The following is an 11,157-nucleotide window of genomic DNA, read 5'->3' on the forward strand; positions in this document are numbered from 1 at the left end:
TCTAACCATTGAGCCAAACTAGCCAGGGCTCCTACACACTTTTTTTTGATCCACTCAGTATAAACTGACTTCTCTAGTCATGCATCTGAAGAGGCCAGCTCCTCCACCGCCTCCTGTACTTGAAAACCTAATCTATCCTTTAATTTTTATCTCAAATTGTACTTTCTCCATGAAGCTCAAACATATATCCATCCCCTGACTACACTTCCTGTTAGAAAATAAGCTCTTTGAGGACTAAATTCATATTTTGTTCAACATTGCTATCCAGTCACATCCTCGGCCAAGGTCATACAACTGACCAGAGGCAGAACCCATTCTGATAACCCCCTATCCAATGTTCTTTCCAGTAAGCATTTTGCTTGAGCCTTTGCTGGAATCACAACAGGGTTTTGTGCTATTCTCTCATGCTATTCGGAACAGGCAATGCACACTGTATCCACAAAAGTGGTTTCATCAAATCCATGGGAATGATCTCTAAGCTCACTTGGGGGGTTATCTATGATAGATTAGTTTGTGGATTTGTAAAATCAGAGTCTTCATTTGGAGGTCAGATCAATAGAAAATGATGAAAATAATCAACCAAACAACACTTTCTCACATAAAATGTTATTACGATATTGGTTCATTAAACAAGTCTTCACCAGCTCTCTAGTGGGCAATTTGTCTACAGAGCAGACTCCTTAATCAAACCATATTACTCTTCTTGCCAGACTTTTTCACATTTGGCATGGGAATTTAAATATATATATATAACATATTACATACCAGGATCTTCATTCCAATAAATATATATTCCAACCAACTACTCTGGACACAGTTTTGCATTTCTAGTGAACTAAACTGAGCACTCACTCACAGAGTGAAAAACCAGGGAAGTCATTGAAAAAGTTTCTGATTTAATCTGGGAGAGAAGGCATGAGAAGGAGCAGTTTCAGTCAGGAGGAAAATATTCTCTATCTCATTTCAATAACAGAACTTTTTAAAGCAGGAAGAGTATCTCCCTTTCCTTTGCTACTCACTACCCATTTCTAAGTAATGACCAAATCTTGTCGCTTTCTATTTTCAAAATACTTCTAAAATCCATCCCTCCCTCTGCAGCTCAGCCTCAGACCCTCATCAGTTCTCACCTGGATTAATTCCTCCCCTGTACTCCTTCTTAAAACGATCCTTCAATGCTTCTCAAACTGGGGAATGTTTAAGAATCACCAGGCATGTTTACTTAAATACAGATTTTTAAAAACACCACAGATTTTAACATCACACGGATTTAAATAGATGCCCCTTCACAGAGAGTCTGATGTAGGTGTAAAGAGGGCCCTGTGATTTCTGTTTTAAACAACCATCTCAGGCAACTCTGATGCAGGTGTTCCCATTGCCACATTTTGGTGAGAATGAGGACTATGCTGACCTCAAACATATGGTCCAAAATGGAACTCTGAAAACAATTCACATGTACTAAAAACACTTACATAGTCTCCTACAGTCAACTGGCAATAAAGAAAGCTGCTGGCCATGATGTTCAAAGGCTTTCAGGAATAGATGACCTCTACCAGGTCTCCTACCCAAGTTCTCGGAGCCTGCACAACACACCGAGCCATGGATATGGGGTGATCTTCCTCACAAAACCCTCTCTGGGTTTAAAGACTCTCCCAGCAATTACTTCTGTCCAATTCCTAGCAGGGATTTCCTCTTTCAGGAATGTCCCGGGTCCCACCTCCTTTACATACAAATCTGGTTTAGGAGAGGCCTTGTGTGCTCCTACAGTTCTTTATGATGTATTGAAATCATCGGTTCACTCATCTGCATTTCCACCAGACCATGACCTCTTTTCATACAAGAAGCATACATGACTTTATTTGTGGCCTAGTCTCCTCTATAGGAAGTGCTTGCTAAAGAATGTTTACTTGCATTTGCTCTCACCTGCATCATCTCAACACACCCATACAACTGGTTCCCTTATAACATAAATGAAATCAGTTCTTAATTCATCATTCCATCTGTAAATCAATCAAGGGCATAGAATTATTATAAGAAACCTAGGGCAGGATGCTAAAGTAAGCAAGAGAAACGAAGAAAATCTAAATACAGAAGAAAACTCTGTTCACCCCTACGGTAGTAAGAGGCACGAGCTTTGAAGGCAGCCAGAGAGAGATGGAACTCCTGCTCTTCCACTGACAAGCTGTGTGATTGTGAGCAGGTTGCATAAATTCTCTGTGCCTCAGTTTCCTATTTGAGGACAAAGAATATCCCCTAGATTTGTTGAGACATGTAGAGGACATTTTGGCAAACATTTTCAGTGATGTACCAGAAATGACATGTTTTAGGCTCTGCTAGCCAGTCTCTCTCTTAACTACTCAAAAGGGGAATCAGCCATAGACAATATGTAAACCAGTGAGTATGGCTGTGTTCCAATAGAACTTTATTGACAAAAAACAAGTGGTGGGCCTGATTTGAACCAAGGACTGGAGTTTGCTGACCTCTGCACTAGAGCAATGCTTGCACAGGTTAAACTTAACATTATTGCAGCTGTTATTATTTTCCTTGGAGAAATTTACTTCCTGGCAAATAACACAAGTTTGGACCTTTTATACATCCACTTAATCATGTGGTTCCCCCATAATAGGAACATCTCACCTATTTGTATTAATTGAAATCAATACAAAATGGGCTTGAGTCTGAAACTCATGATCTGAGATGATTTTGCACCACTCCTCGTTTATACTGATCATCAGAAGTAAAACCAGTAGAGTATTTGCTGGGGTGATATAGCTCCCCCTATAATTCCAATCATTCTGAAACACAAAAGTTAACTTGAAAACCCCTGAAAGATACTATAATGGGAAACATGCATCAAAAGAAGCTGCCTGACTGTTATGACTAATTTTGTTCATTGGGAAATCGTTGATGTTGAATGATAAATTATGTTAATTAATAACTGTGCTAAATTAAACTGAAGCGACACCAAATAAACCCAAGCCACTAAGCTGCTGAATATGGAATACATCACTCCTTTTCTTCCCTCCAGGATCACATTTGTACTTACAGTATAAATATATATACAAAACCTTCAGAATTATTCAGGTATTTCTGATTGGAAAACTTGGCATTGATGCCATGATCTAGGGAATTTAGGGTGACCACTGGTGAAGCAACAGTTAGGTTTTCTAGTTGAGGTGCCTGCGCTGCTGACTCATAAGTACAATGATTTAAGTACCTCTAATTTTTTCCAGGAGCTGACTATGCATAAAAACAATTTTAAGTGAATTTTTAAAAGCCATGTCTGCCTTCTTCTTATATCCATTTTTGCAAGCAAATATTTTTTGTAGAGTTTCCCAAGAAGTCATTGTTCTCCTCTGCTCACACAGTCCCCCCAGCTTATTAGATCCTCTGAGTGGCTGTGCCCACCTGTCGGGCCTGGACCAGGGTGGCTGCATCAACCCAGCACAGACAGGAAATCCCCCCACCCCTCTCAGCATCAGTGTACCCCCATTCTCCCTCCTTCTCATTTCTGCCTCACCCACTCAACCCCAGCTCCCTGCTCTGACACCAGCTGCCCACTGGCTGGGGTGCTGATTGTTAACACATGCAGCTGGGAAAAGACTCATAGCCACATTAGTCTTCACATAACCACTGACTTAGCCAATTCTAAAGGACATGCAAGTCACTTTGTTAAATTGCAGATTCTGACTCAGTAGGTCAGGGTTGAGGTCCAAGTTTTGTGTATCTGACCAACTCCAAAGACATACCCAGGCTCTAGGTCTAAACAATACACTCTCCAGGCTTTGACTCTTGCCATAAACTACTTTGAGCCAGTTGCTTCTTACAGTGCCTGACTCCCAGGCTGACCTGACTGTTGATTTCCAGACTAGCATGCTCCCCGCCCACACTTTCCATTGTAGGCACCTCATGGGTGCCTGTCCAGCTGCCTTAGCTAAAAAAATAACAGGAAAAGTCTCAATAGAGGTGGGTAGGGGTTTCTCTCACCTTGAGGCCTCATCTCCTTCTTCGGAGAGGAATCACCTTTGGAGAATGTCTGGTTTCACCTCTACCCTAAGCTAAGGACCTCCTTTATGTCCCACATTCAGGCTCAAATGCAGATTAGATTATTTTTTGGATGAAGGCCTTGCTGATTTTCCACAGGCAGCAAGTGACTGCAAAACATGAGCTTGGAAGTCTTTGTGAGGTGTTGGGGCCTGGTCCTACATTTAGAGAAGGGTGTCAGTTTCTCCACCCACCGGGAGTGCTGAGATTGACTTGCCCCTTGATGCTGTTATTCCTCACTTTTAATGCTTTAAAGCTTTTTGTAAGTCTGGGCTCATATGTGGCTTTGTTTCTACTGGGAAAAAAAGTGTCAAAATGTGTAGCTTCAAATTTGATCCTAGGTAGTTTGGACAAATCCCACAAGCAGGCTGCCAAAATTGGCTCATTTTTCAACATGGATCAGATGCTTTTTTTTTTTTTTCCCCTCTCACAAAATTAGATTTTGTTCATTTGGGTCTGTGTGTTATATGGGGAGGGTGGTTATTACAAGCGGATGACTCTTTCAAAATAGAAAATGCTTAAAGTGTAATGCAGTATCAAGAAAAATATCCTCCTTTCTGAATGAGTTAGCTCTGATTCGTCCCCACTAAGTGTTGTATGTGAAGAATATGCTATTTCACCCAACAGCCTCTTGTTCCCCTCCCTTGGTTTCTTGGAGAGGAGGATGGGCCCTCATTCCCAGCATAGCACAGGAGCGTCATACCAAGGTGTCCCTGAGACACCTGCTACCATACTGTACCTTTGTTCTGAGGGTGGAACAAAATTTAGAGAGTGTTCTTCTCATAGAAAACTGATACTTTAAGCCACTTTTCTCAATCACTTCGAACCCAATTTCCTTAACCATGCCAGGGAAATGAGACATTATAGTAATTTCATATAGGGACCTTCCCAGTTTGTTCATAAAATGTATACCCAGGGGTACTTATAGTGACCAATTTCCTGCTCTTAACGCCAGCTGCCTATTGGCTGGTGTTCTATTACTCAGCAACCTCTGCTTATTACCACATCCAATTGGGAAAAGACTCATAACCACATTAGTTTTAACATCCATTGACTCAATCAACTTTAATGGACAAGCAAATCGCCTTGTTAAATTTCAGATTCTTATTCAGTAGGTCAGGAGTGAGGCCCAAGTTCTGTGTATCTAACCAGCTCCAAGGAAATACCCAAGTGGTAGGTCTAAAGACTACAAGGATTTGGACCACAGTGTATACAACACCATACATAGACAAGAGCAGATTAAAAATCCTAGGCAAGCCTTCAGCATGGAATCTTCTCTGCTTTAAATATTCTCTGGCTAGAAATCAGAGGGCCAGGTAACTGTGAAAGAATTTCTATAACTAGCTGAGCCCCACAGATAATTTCTGATTCTGCCTCTATCCCCTCAAAAATCCGTAGTGGGAAATTATAGGGTTCTCACCTCAGCAAAGTGTCTACAAAAGGCTGATCATCTTGATCCTTCCATTAGAACTAAACAGACAAGTTACTCTGGTTCCCTTCTCCTCCTAGGAAAACTCCCATTGGAACACAGCAAACCTCTCCTCTCTTGGTCTCATGCACTGCCAGCTGTCCCCAGCTGTGACTCAAGGCAGTTCCTAGTACTAACAGCTCCCTGTGGCAGAGATATCGTGGCCACTCCCACAGAAGCTTGGTCTCCTATTTCTTACCTTCTCAAATAGCTGGGGCATCTCCCAGATCTCTCGTGGACAGACATCTTGAAGAACACTCTCCTACCACCTTTACAAAAGAGCTCACAGAACCCACTTGGAATAATTATGTGGTTCTTTTAATAAGATGATAATGATGGTGTCCATTTATGGCATACGTTCAATGAGCTAGGACTGTCCTAAGAAACTTACAAACTTCATTTGAATTACTGCAAATGTGGGAAGGTTGTTGCTGTTTCACAGTTAGGGCAACCGAAGACAAAGTGACCGAGCCACAGATCCATGCGAGTGCCAGCGTAGCTGGTAAATGACAGAGCCTGAGTTTGAGACTGGATCTGGCTGACTCAGCAGATACTGTCTACTTCTATTCTGTGCTGCCTCTCCAATCCCCTTGTCTTGTCTTGGTTCGTGAGAAGACATGTAATTTATGGTGCCCTAAATCACATGGTCAGTCCTATTTGGTTGCATCCTGGCAAAGAATACAGATTTATGAACTTTTCCTTTGCTCAACCAAGCATTCAAACATCTAGAGACTACAGGGAATCGTTGCCCCTGAATGAATTTTGCTCTAGAGGACTTGGCAGAAGGTCTGTATTTCTCTCCTCATCTCGGGCACTGAGGCAAATATGCAAATCAGTTCCCAGGATCTGTCCCAGCATTTTATAATTTCTTAAAGTGGTAACCCATCAAAGTAAACCCTATTTTTGTCTGTAGATCCCCATCTAAAAATTACTTATGTTAATGTTAAAACCATTTTCACTGCAGATAGAGGTCAAGATTTTGACCAAACCCCCAAATTCATAAAGAACTGAGAGCACATCCCCCTTCTTTTCTATCTCTGAGAACAGGGTATACTACAGGCCTTAGATAAAGGCATCGTGAATTCAAAGCTGATGAGTGTCTGTGGTATTTGCCTATGTATGTATATTTGACTATTATAACCAAAATAAAACAAAACCAATAGTAATTCATATATACGTATATATAATGTATCCAATTTAGAATAGATTTTGCTCTCAAATAGGTTTCATGTGATGCGTATAATGTATGTCTGTCTATTTTAGAGCCTATCGTACATGTGAGGGTTCTATATAGATGTAGTATGTGTAGTATGTGTATATGTGTGTGTGTGTGTATATATATATATGTGTGTGTGTGTGTGTGTATGTACACACACACACACACACACACACACACATATATAGTCTATGATTAAACTGGGGGAGGAGTCCCTACATATAACTGCTACAGTGTCTAGTCTGGCATTAAGAAAAGCACATCTAAAGAATTGAGAAAAGTACTTTAAAAACCAAAGCTTGTTTTGATTTAAATCTCTTGAATAAAGTTATTTTGAAAATATACTCCACAGTTTCATAACGTAATAAACCTATATATTGAAAGTTGTATTATCTTTGAAAAATCATTCAAGGTCACATTGATGGCCAGTGGTTTTACTCCACTAGAAGCTAATGGCTTGAGACTGGGGATGCCCTCCAGTGTATTTTCTTCCCAAATCCCCTATAGCTCTTACATTTCTTCTCATCTGCCCCCTTTTCACAAGAGGAATGCAGAATGTCAAGTCTTTGGTCTTCTGGGCTATTTCTACAAAGTTAGTTTTGAAATCAAAGGCTGATTCTGCCTCCACAAATCTTTTTTTCTCTAATGACATTACGTCTTCACTCTACATAAAGCCTCCTGGACGCCTCTGCAGCCTGGGAGACATTCTGTTATGCAGGACAGTGATCCCTTCAATATTCTTTGGCTTCCTCTCACTCTCTTCCTCTCTCCCTCTCCTTGCTCCTCACTCGTTTGCCCTAACTTAAGGGAGAAGCATTCCCATTAGTAGATTTGGGGGTTCATATTTCTAAAGCTCATTAAAGGTGATAATGTGTTTCTCAAGGGAAAAGTAAATGAGACAAAAATTTAAATTTCCACATTAGTTCAAATAAGTACAATGCTTGAATCCTGAGACAACTGCATTTCTAAGACTCAAATAACTGGGTTTTACTATATAATATATTCCTATTGCTTCACCTCACTTAGAAAAAAAAAATCAAAATACATTTGGATTTTATTATCATTCTGAAATCTAACCTTTCCAGTTAATAGGGCATTTCTATTCTTAATTCCCATTTCACAAATTTATATATTCATTCATTCCTTAATGAGACAGGTCATATTTAAACAGAGGTGGATAGAAGCAAGTGAATTTAAAATACGGAATAAATCAGGGATCTAGGTTTTACATTCTCTATTTAATACTCTATCACATGCTTCTAAGTCCCTCCTGAATCATACCCTAATAGCTATTCTTTATTTCAACCATCCAGTTTCTGAGAACCTTTCCCATGTCAGGTACTGGGCCCATTAGAAAAATAGGCATATCATGTCTGCTCAAGGTTTTGAAGTCTCTCACACATACAACCCCAAAAGCACACCTAATATAATACACCTGTTTGTTTGTTTGTTTCTTAAGTAAAGTAAACTTAAATTGAATTTTTAGACGTGTTTTGGGACTACACAGAGCTTTCTCAAACCATTAGAAGCCCCTGGATAAGGACAGCCTGGTGTTTGCAAGCCACCCTGAGGGACCAATCTTTCTCCATCTACCTGATGGACCAGCTCTTTCCTTCCCTATCAATTTTGTAACAAGTCTGGTATTTCCCAGCTCCCAGAATATTACCCCAAAATAAAATAAAATTAAATGTGGAAACAGAGCATAGAGAGTGACTTTTTAAATCATGTTTTTCAAATTGGAAACAGAAGGTAGTTTTTGGATCTTCCCCCCAAAGCTCCTAGTATTTAAACTCTACCTGCCACAACACCCTATAGCTATGCTAGTCTTTTCTCACACATGCTTTTTAAAGGTATGTTAAAGAACACATTCTAGTTAAACAGCTAATAAAAGATAGGGTGTGGTCTACCTTTGAGGACTTCTGTGTAATGTCTGTTAAATTCTACCTTCTGGACAACGTGACACTACTCTGAATGTTCCCCCATACTTCCTCTGCCTTCCATGGTTCACTTCCATGATCATTCCCTCAAAATAAAGTCAACAACCACCCTCACTTCATTTCCTTCCAGGTCTTCTGAAACAGCATCGTCTCCTTTAACAGCTTTGTCCTACCTGTTTAACTCTATAACCCCTCTATCACTGGGTATGGCTTTAGATGATTTTTAACTGCCAATTTTGAATAGCTGCACCTGTGCTGTGGACACTCTGTGTTCAACAAGTCCCAACTATAATTAATTGTCTGCTCTCTCCCACTCTCCTGTGTTTCCCCTCTGTAGACACCATTATTCTCACTGTTTCCTAAGCAGACACCCCCCGGCATCATCGACTCCTCCATCCCCACATGCGATCCATGGCCAAGATCTGCTACTTCTGAAAATATCGTAACCCTATATTCTCATCTCCATTTCTATGACCATTCCTTAAGCCCGGCCCTCCTAAACTGCAATTTCTTGGTGAAGCCACCTAACTGATCTCCCAACCTCTGATCTTGAATTCCACCCCCACCCGGGACAAGTTACCCTCCACATTGCCATCCGCCTGGTCTTTCTAAAAATTATAAATCTCATCACTTCTCCTGCGGGGTCTCTTCATCATGTTCAAGGTAAAATTCATGTAACAGAGTAAACAAAGCCCCTGGTGCTGATCTGGCCTTGCCTGCCCACCATTTCCTGCCCCACCTCTGACCACCAGCACCCACCTTAATAATAATTATAGCAATTGCTAATATGTAGGGGGTGCTTTCTCAGCCATGGTGCTAAGTGACTTATATTGATTTTTTTTTTCTATTTAAGCTTCACAATGATTCTAACATACCTTTAAAAACAATAGTAAATGAACTATTGTTATCATCCCCCTTTTACAGGCTTGCCTAAGGGCACCGATCTGGGTGCTGACACAGGCAGAGACTCTGTGCTCTACACCTGTGTCCCTCCACCTGTGACACTGCATACTTTCACACCTGTGCTCTACACCTGTGTCCCTCCACCTGTGGCACCGCATACTTTCACACCTGTGCTCTACACCTATGTCCCTCCACCTGTGACACTGCATACTTTCACACCTGTGCTCTACACCTGTGTCCCTCCACCTGTGGCACCGCATACTTTCACACCTGTGCTCTACACCTGTGTCCCTCCACCTGTGGCACCGCATACTTTCACACCTGTGCTCTACACCTGTGTCCCTCCACCTGTGGCACCGCATACTTTCACACCTGTGCTCTACACCTGTGTCCCTCCACCTGTGGCACCGCATACTTTCACACCTGTGCTCTACACCTGCATCCCTCCACCTGTGGCACCGCATACTTTCACACCTGTGCTCTACACCTGCGTCCCTCCACCTGTGGCACCACCCGCTTTCACACCTCTGTACTTTACACTCTGCCTAAGTGTCCCTTGCCTCTCTATTCTCATGACAATTCTGCCTCTTTTCTCCAGATGTTGGTAAGTAGCCCCAAGCCCCATTTTGTAATTAGAAAGTCTATTTTAAGCACCCATCTATTCAGCACTAATCTGAAACCACTGCTGCATATCAGCTCATTATTCACCCCCACCCCAATGCTGGAGAAAACTAAAAGACAAAGAATCCAAAGGTGTCAGGTACCAAGAGCTGAACCTTGGAGGAGGGTCCCATTTTCTATGACTACTTGAGTGCAAGCATTGGAGAGATTATCAGTGCACTTCCCTTTCACACTTACCTCGGCAGTGTCATCAGGTAGGTCCACTACGAATTGGTGAGCAGAACTTAGATTCAGAGCATGAGGGGAGGTGGATGGAGCAGGAGAGCATGGAGAATACCTGTCTAGGGCTTGAGTAAAAACAGTTGCAAAATAGGTGGCCCTACTCCTTGGTTTAGGAAAGAAGATCAGGTAGACATTGACTTGAAGACCAGTTTGGACCTAGTATTTACATGTCTGTCCTTTCATTAGCTCTTAAAGGAGAGGAATCTATCTGCCTTTGAAATTATTCTATCTCATTCTTATCTGTAGCTCTTTACCTGTAAATTTCACAAGGTATTTGTTGAAAACAAAGAACAAACACAAGAAAGAGTAAAAGGCCCTAGCTGGTTTGGCTCAGCAGTTAGAGCATCAGCCTGCAGACCAAAGAGTCACAGGTTCAATTCCCCCCTGGCCCTGGTCAGGTTTGTGCAGGAGGCAAAATCAATATATCTCTCTCACATCAATGTTTCTCTCTCTCTCCCCTCCCTTTTTCCTCCTTCCTCACTTCTACTCTATCTAAAAATCAATGGAAATATATCCTCAGGTGAAGATTAACAACAACAACAAAAAGAACAAAAGTAACAAACAAAGAAACAATATATATATATATAGTGTTTTTCTCCAAATTTGTTTCTCAAATAATTATAGTTGTTAATGGACTATTACACCTACTATATTAGTATATAGAGCCTAATGAGAAAAACCCACCTGGG

The 11,157-nt window shown here is 41.2% G+C and overlaps 1 non-coding gene across 1 annotated transcript; it reads left to right on the top strand.

Moving 5' to 3' along the window:
* The first annotated feature begins 6,830 nt into the window (after positions 1 to 6,830).
* LOC118622112 lies at positions 6,831 to 6,950 on the top strand. The gene has a single exon (XR_004957936.1). It is a non-coding gene; the product is annotated as a small nucleolar RNA SNORA23 (small nucleolar RNA).
* The last annotated feature ends 4,207 nt before the right edge of the window (positions 6,951 to 11,157 follow it).

The sequence above is a fragment of the Molossus molossus genome, unplaced genomic scaffold (genome assembly GCF_014108415.1).
Source record: "Molossus molossus isolate mMolMol1 unplaced genomic scaffold, mMolMol1.p scaffold_m16_p_8, whole genome shotgun sequence".
NCBI classification, from domain to species: domain Eukaryota; kingdom Metazoa; phylum Chordata; class Mammalia; order Chiroptera; family Molossidae; genus Molossus; species Molossus molossus.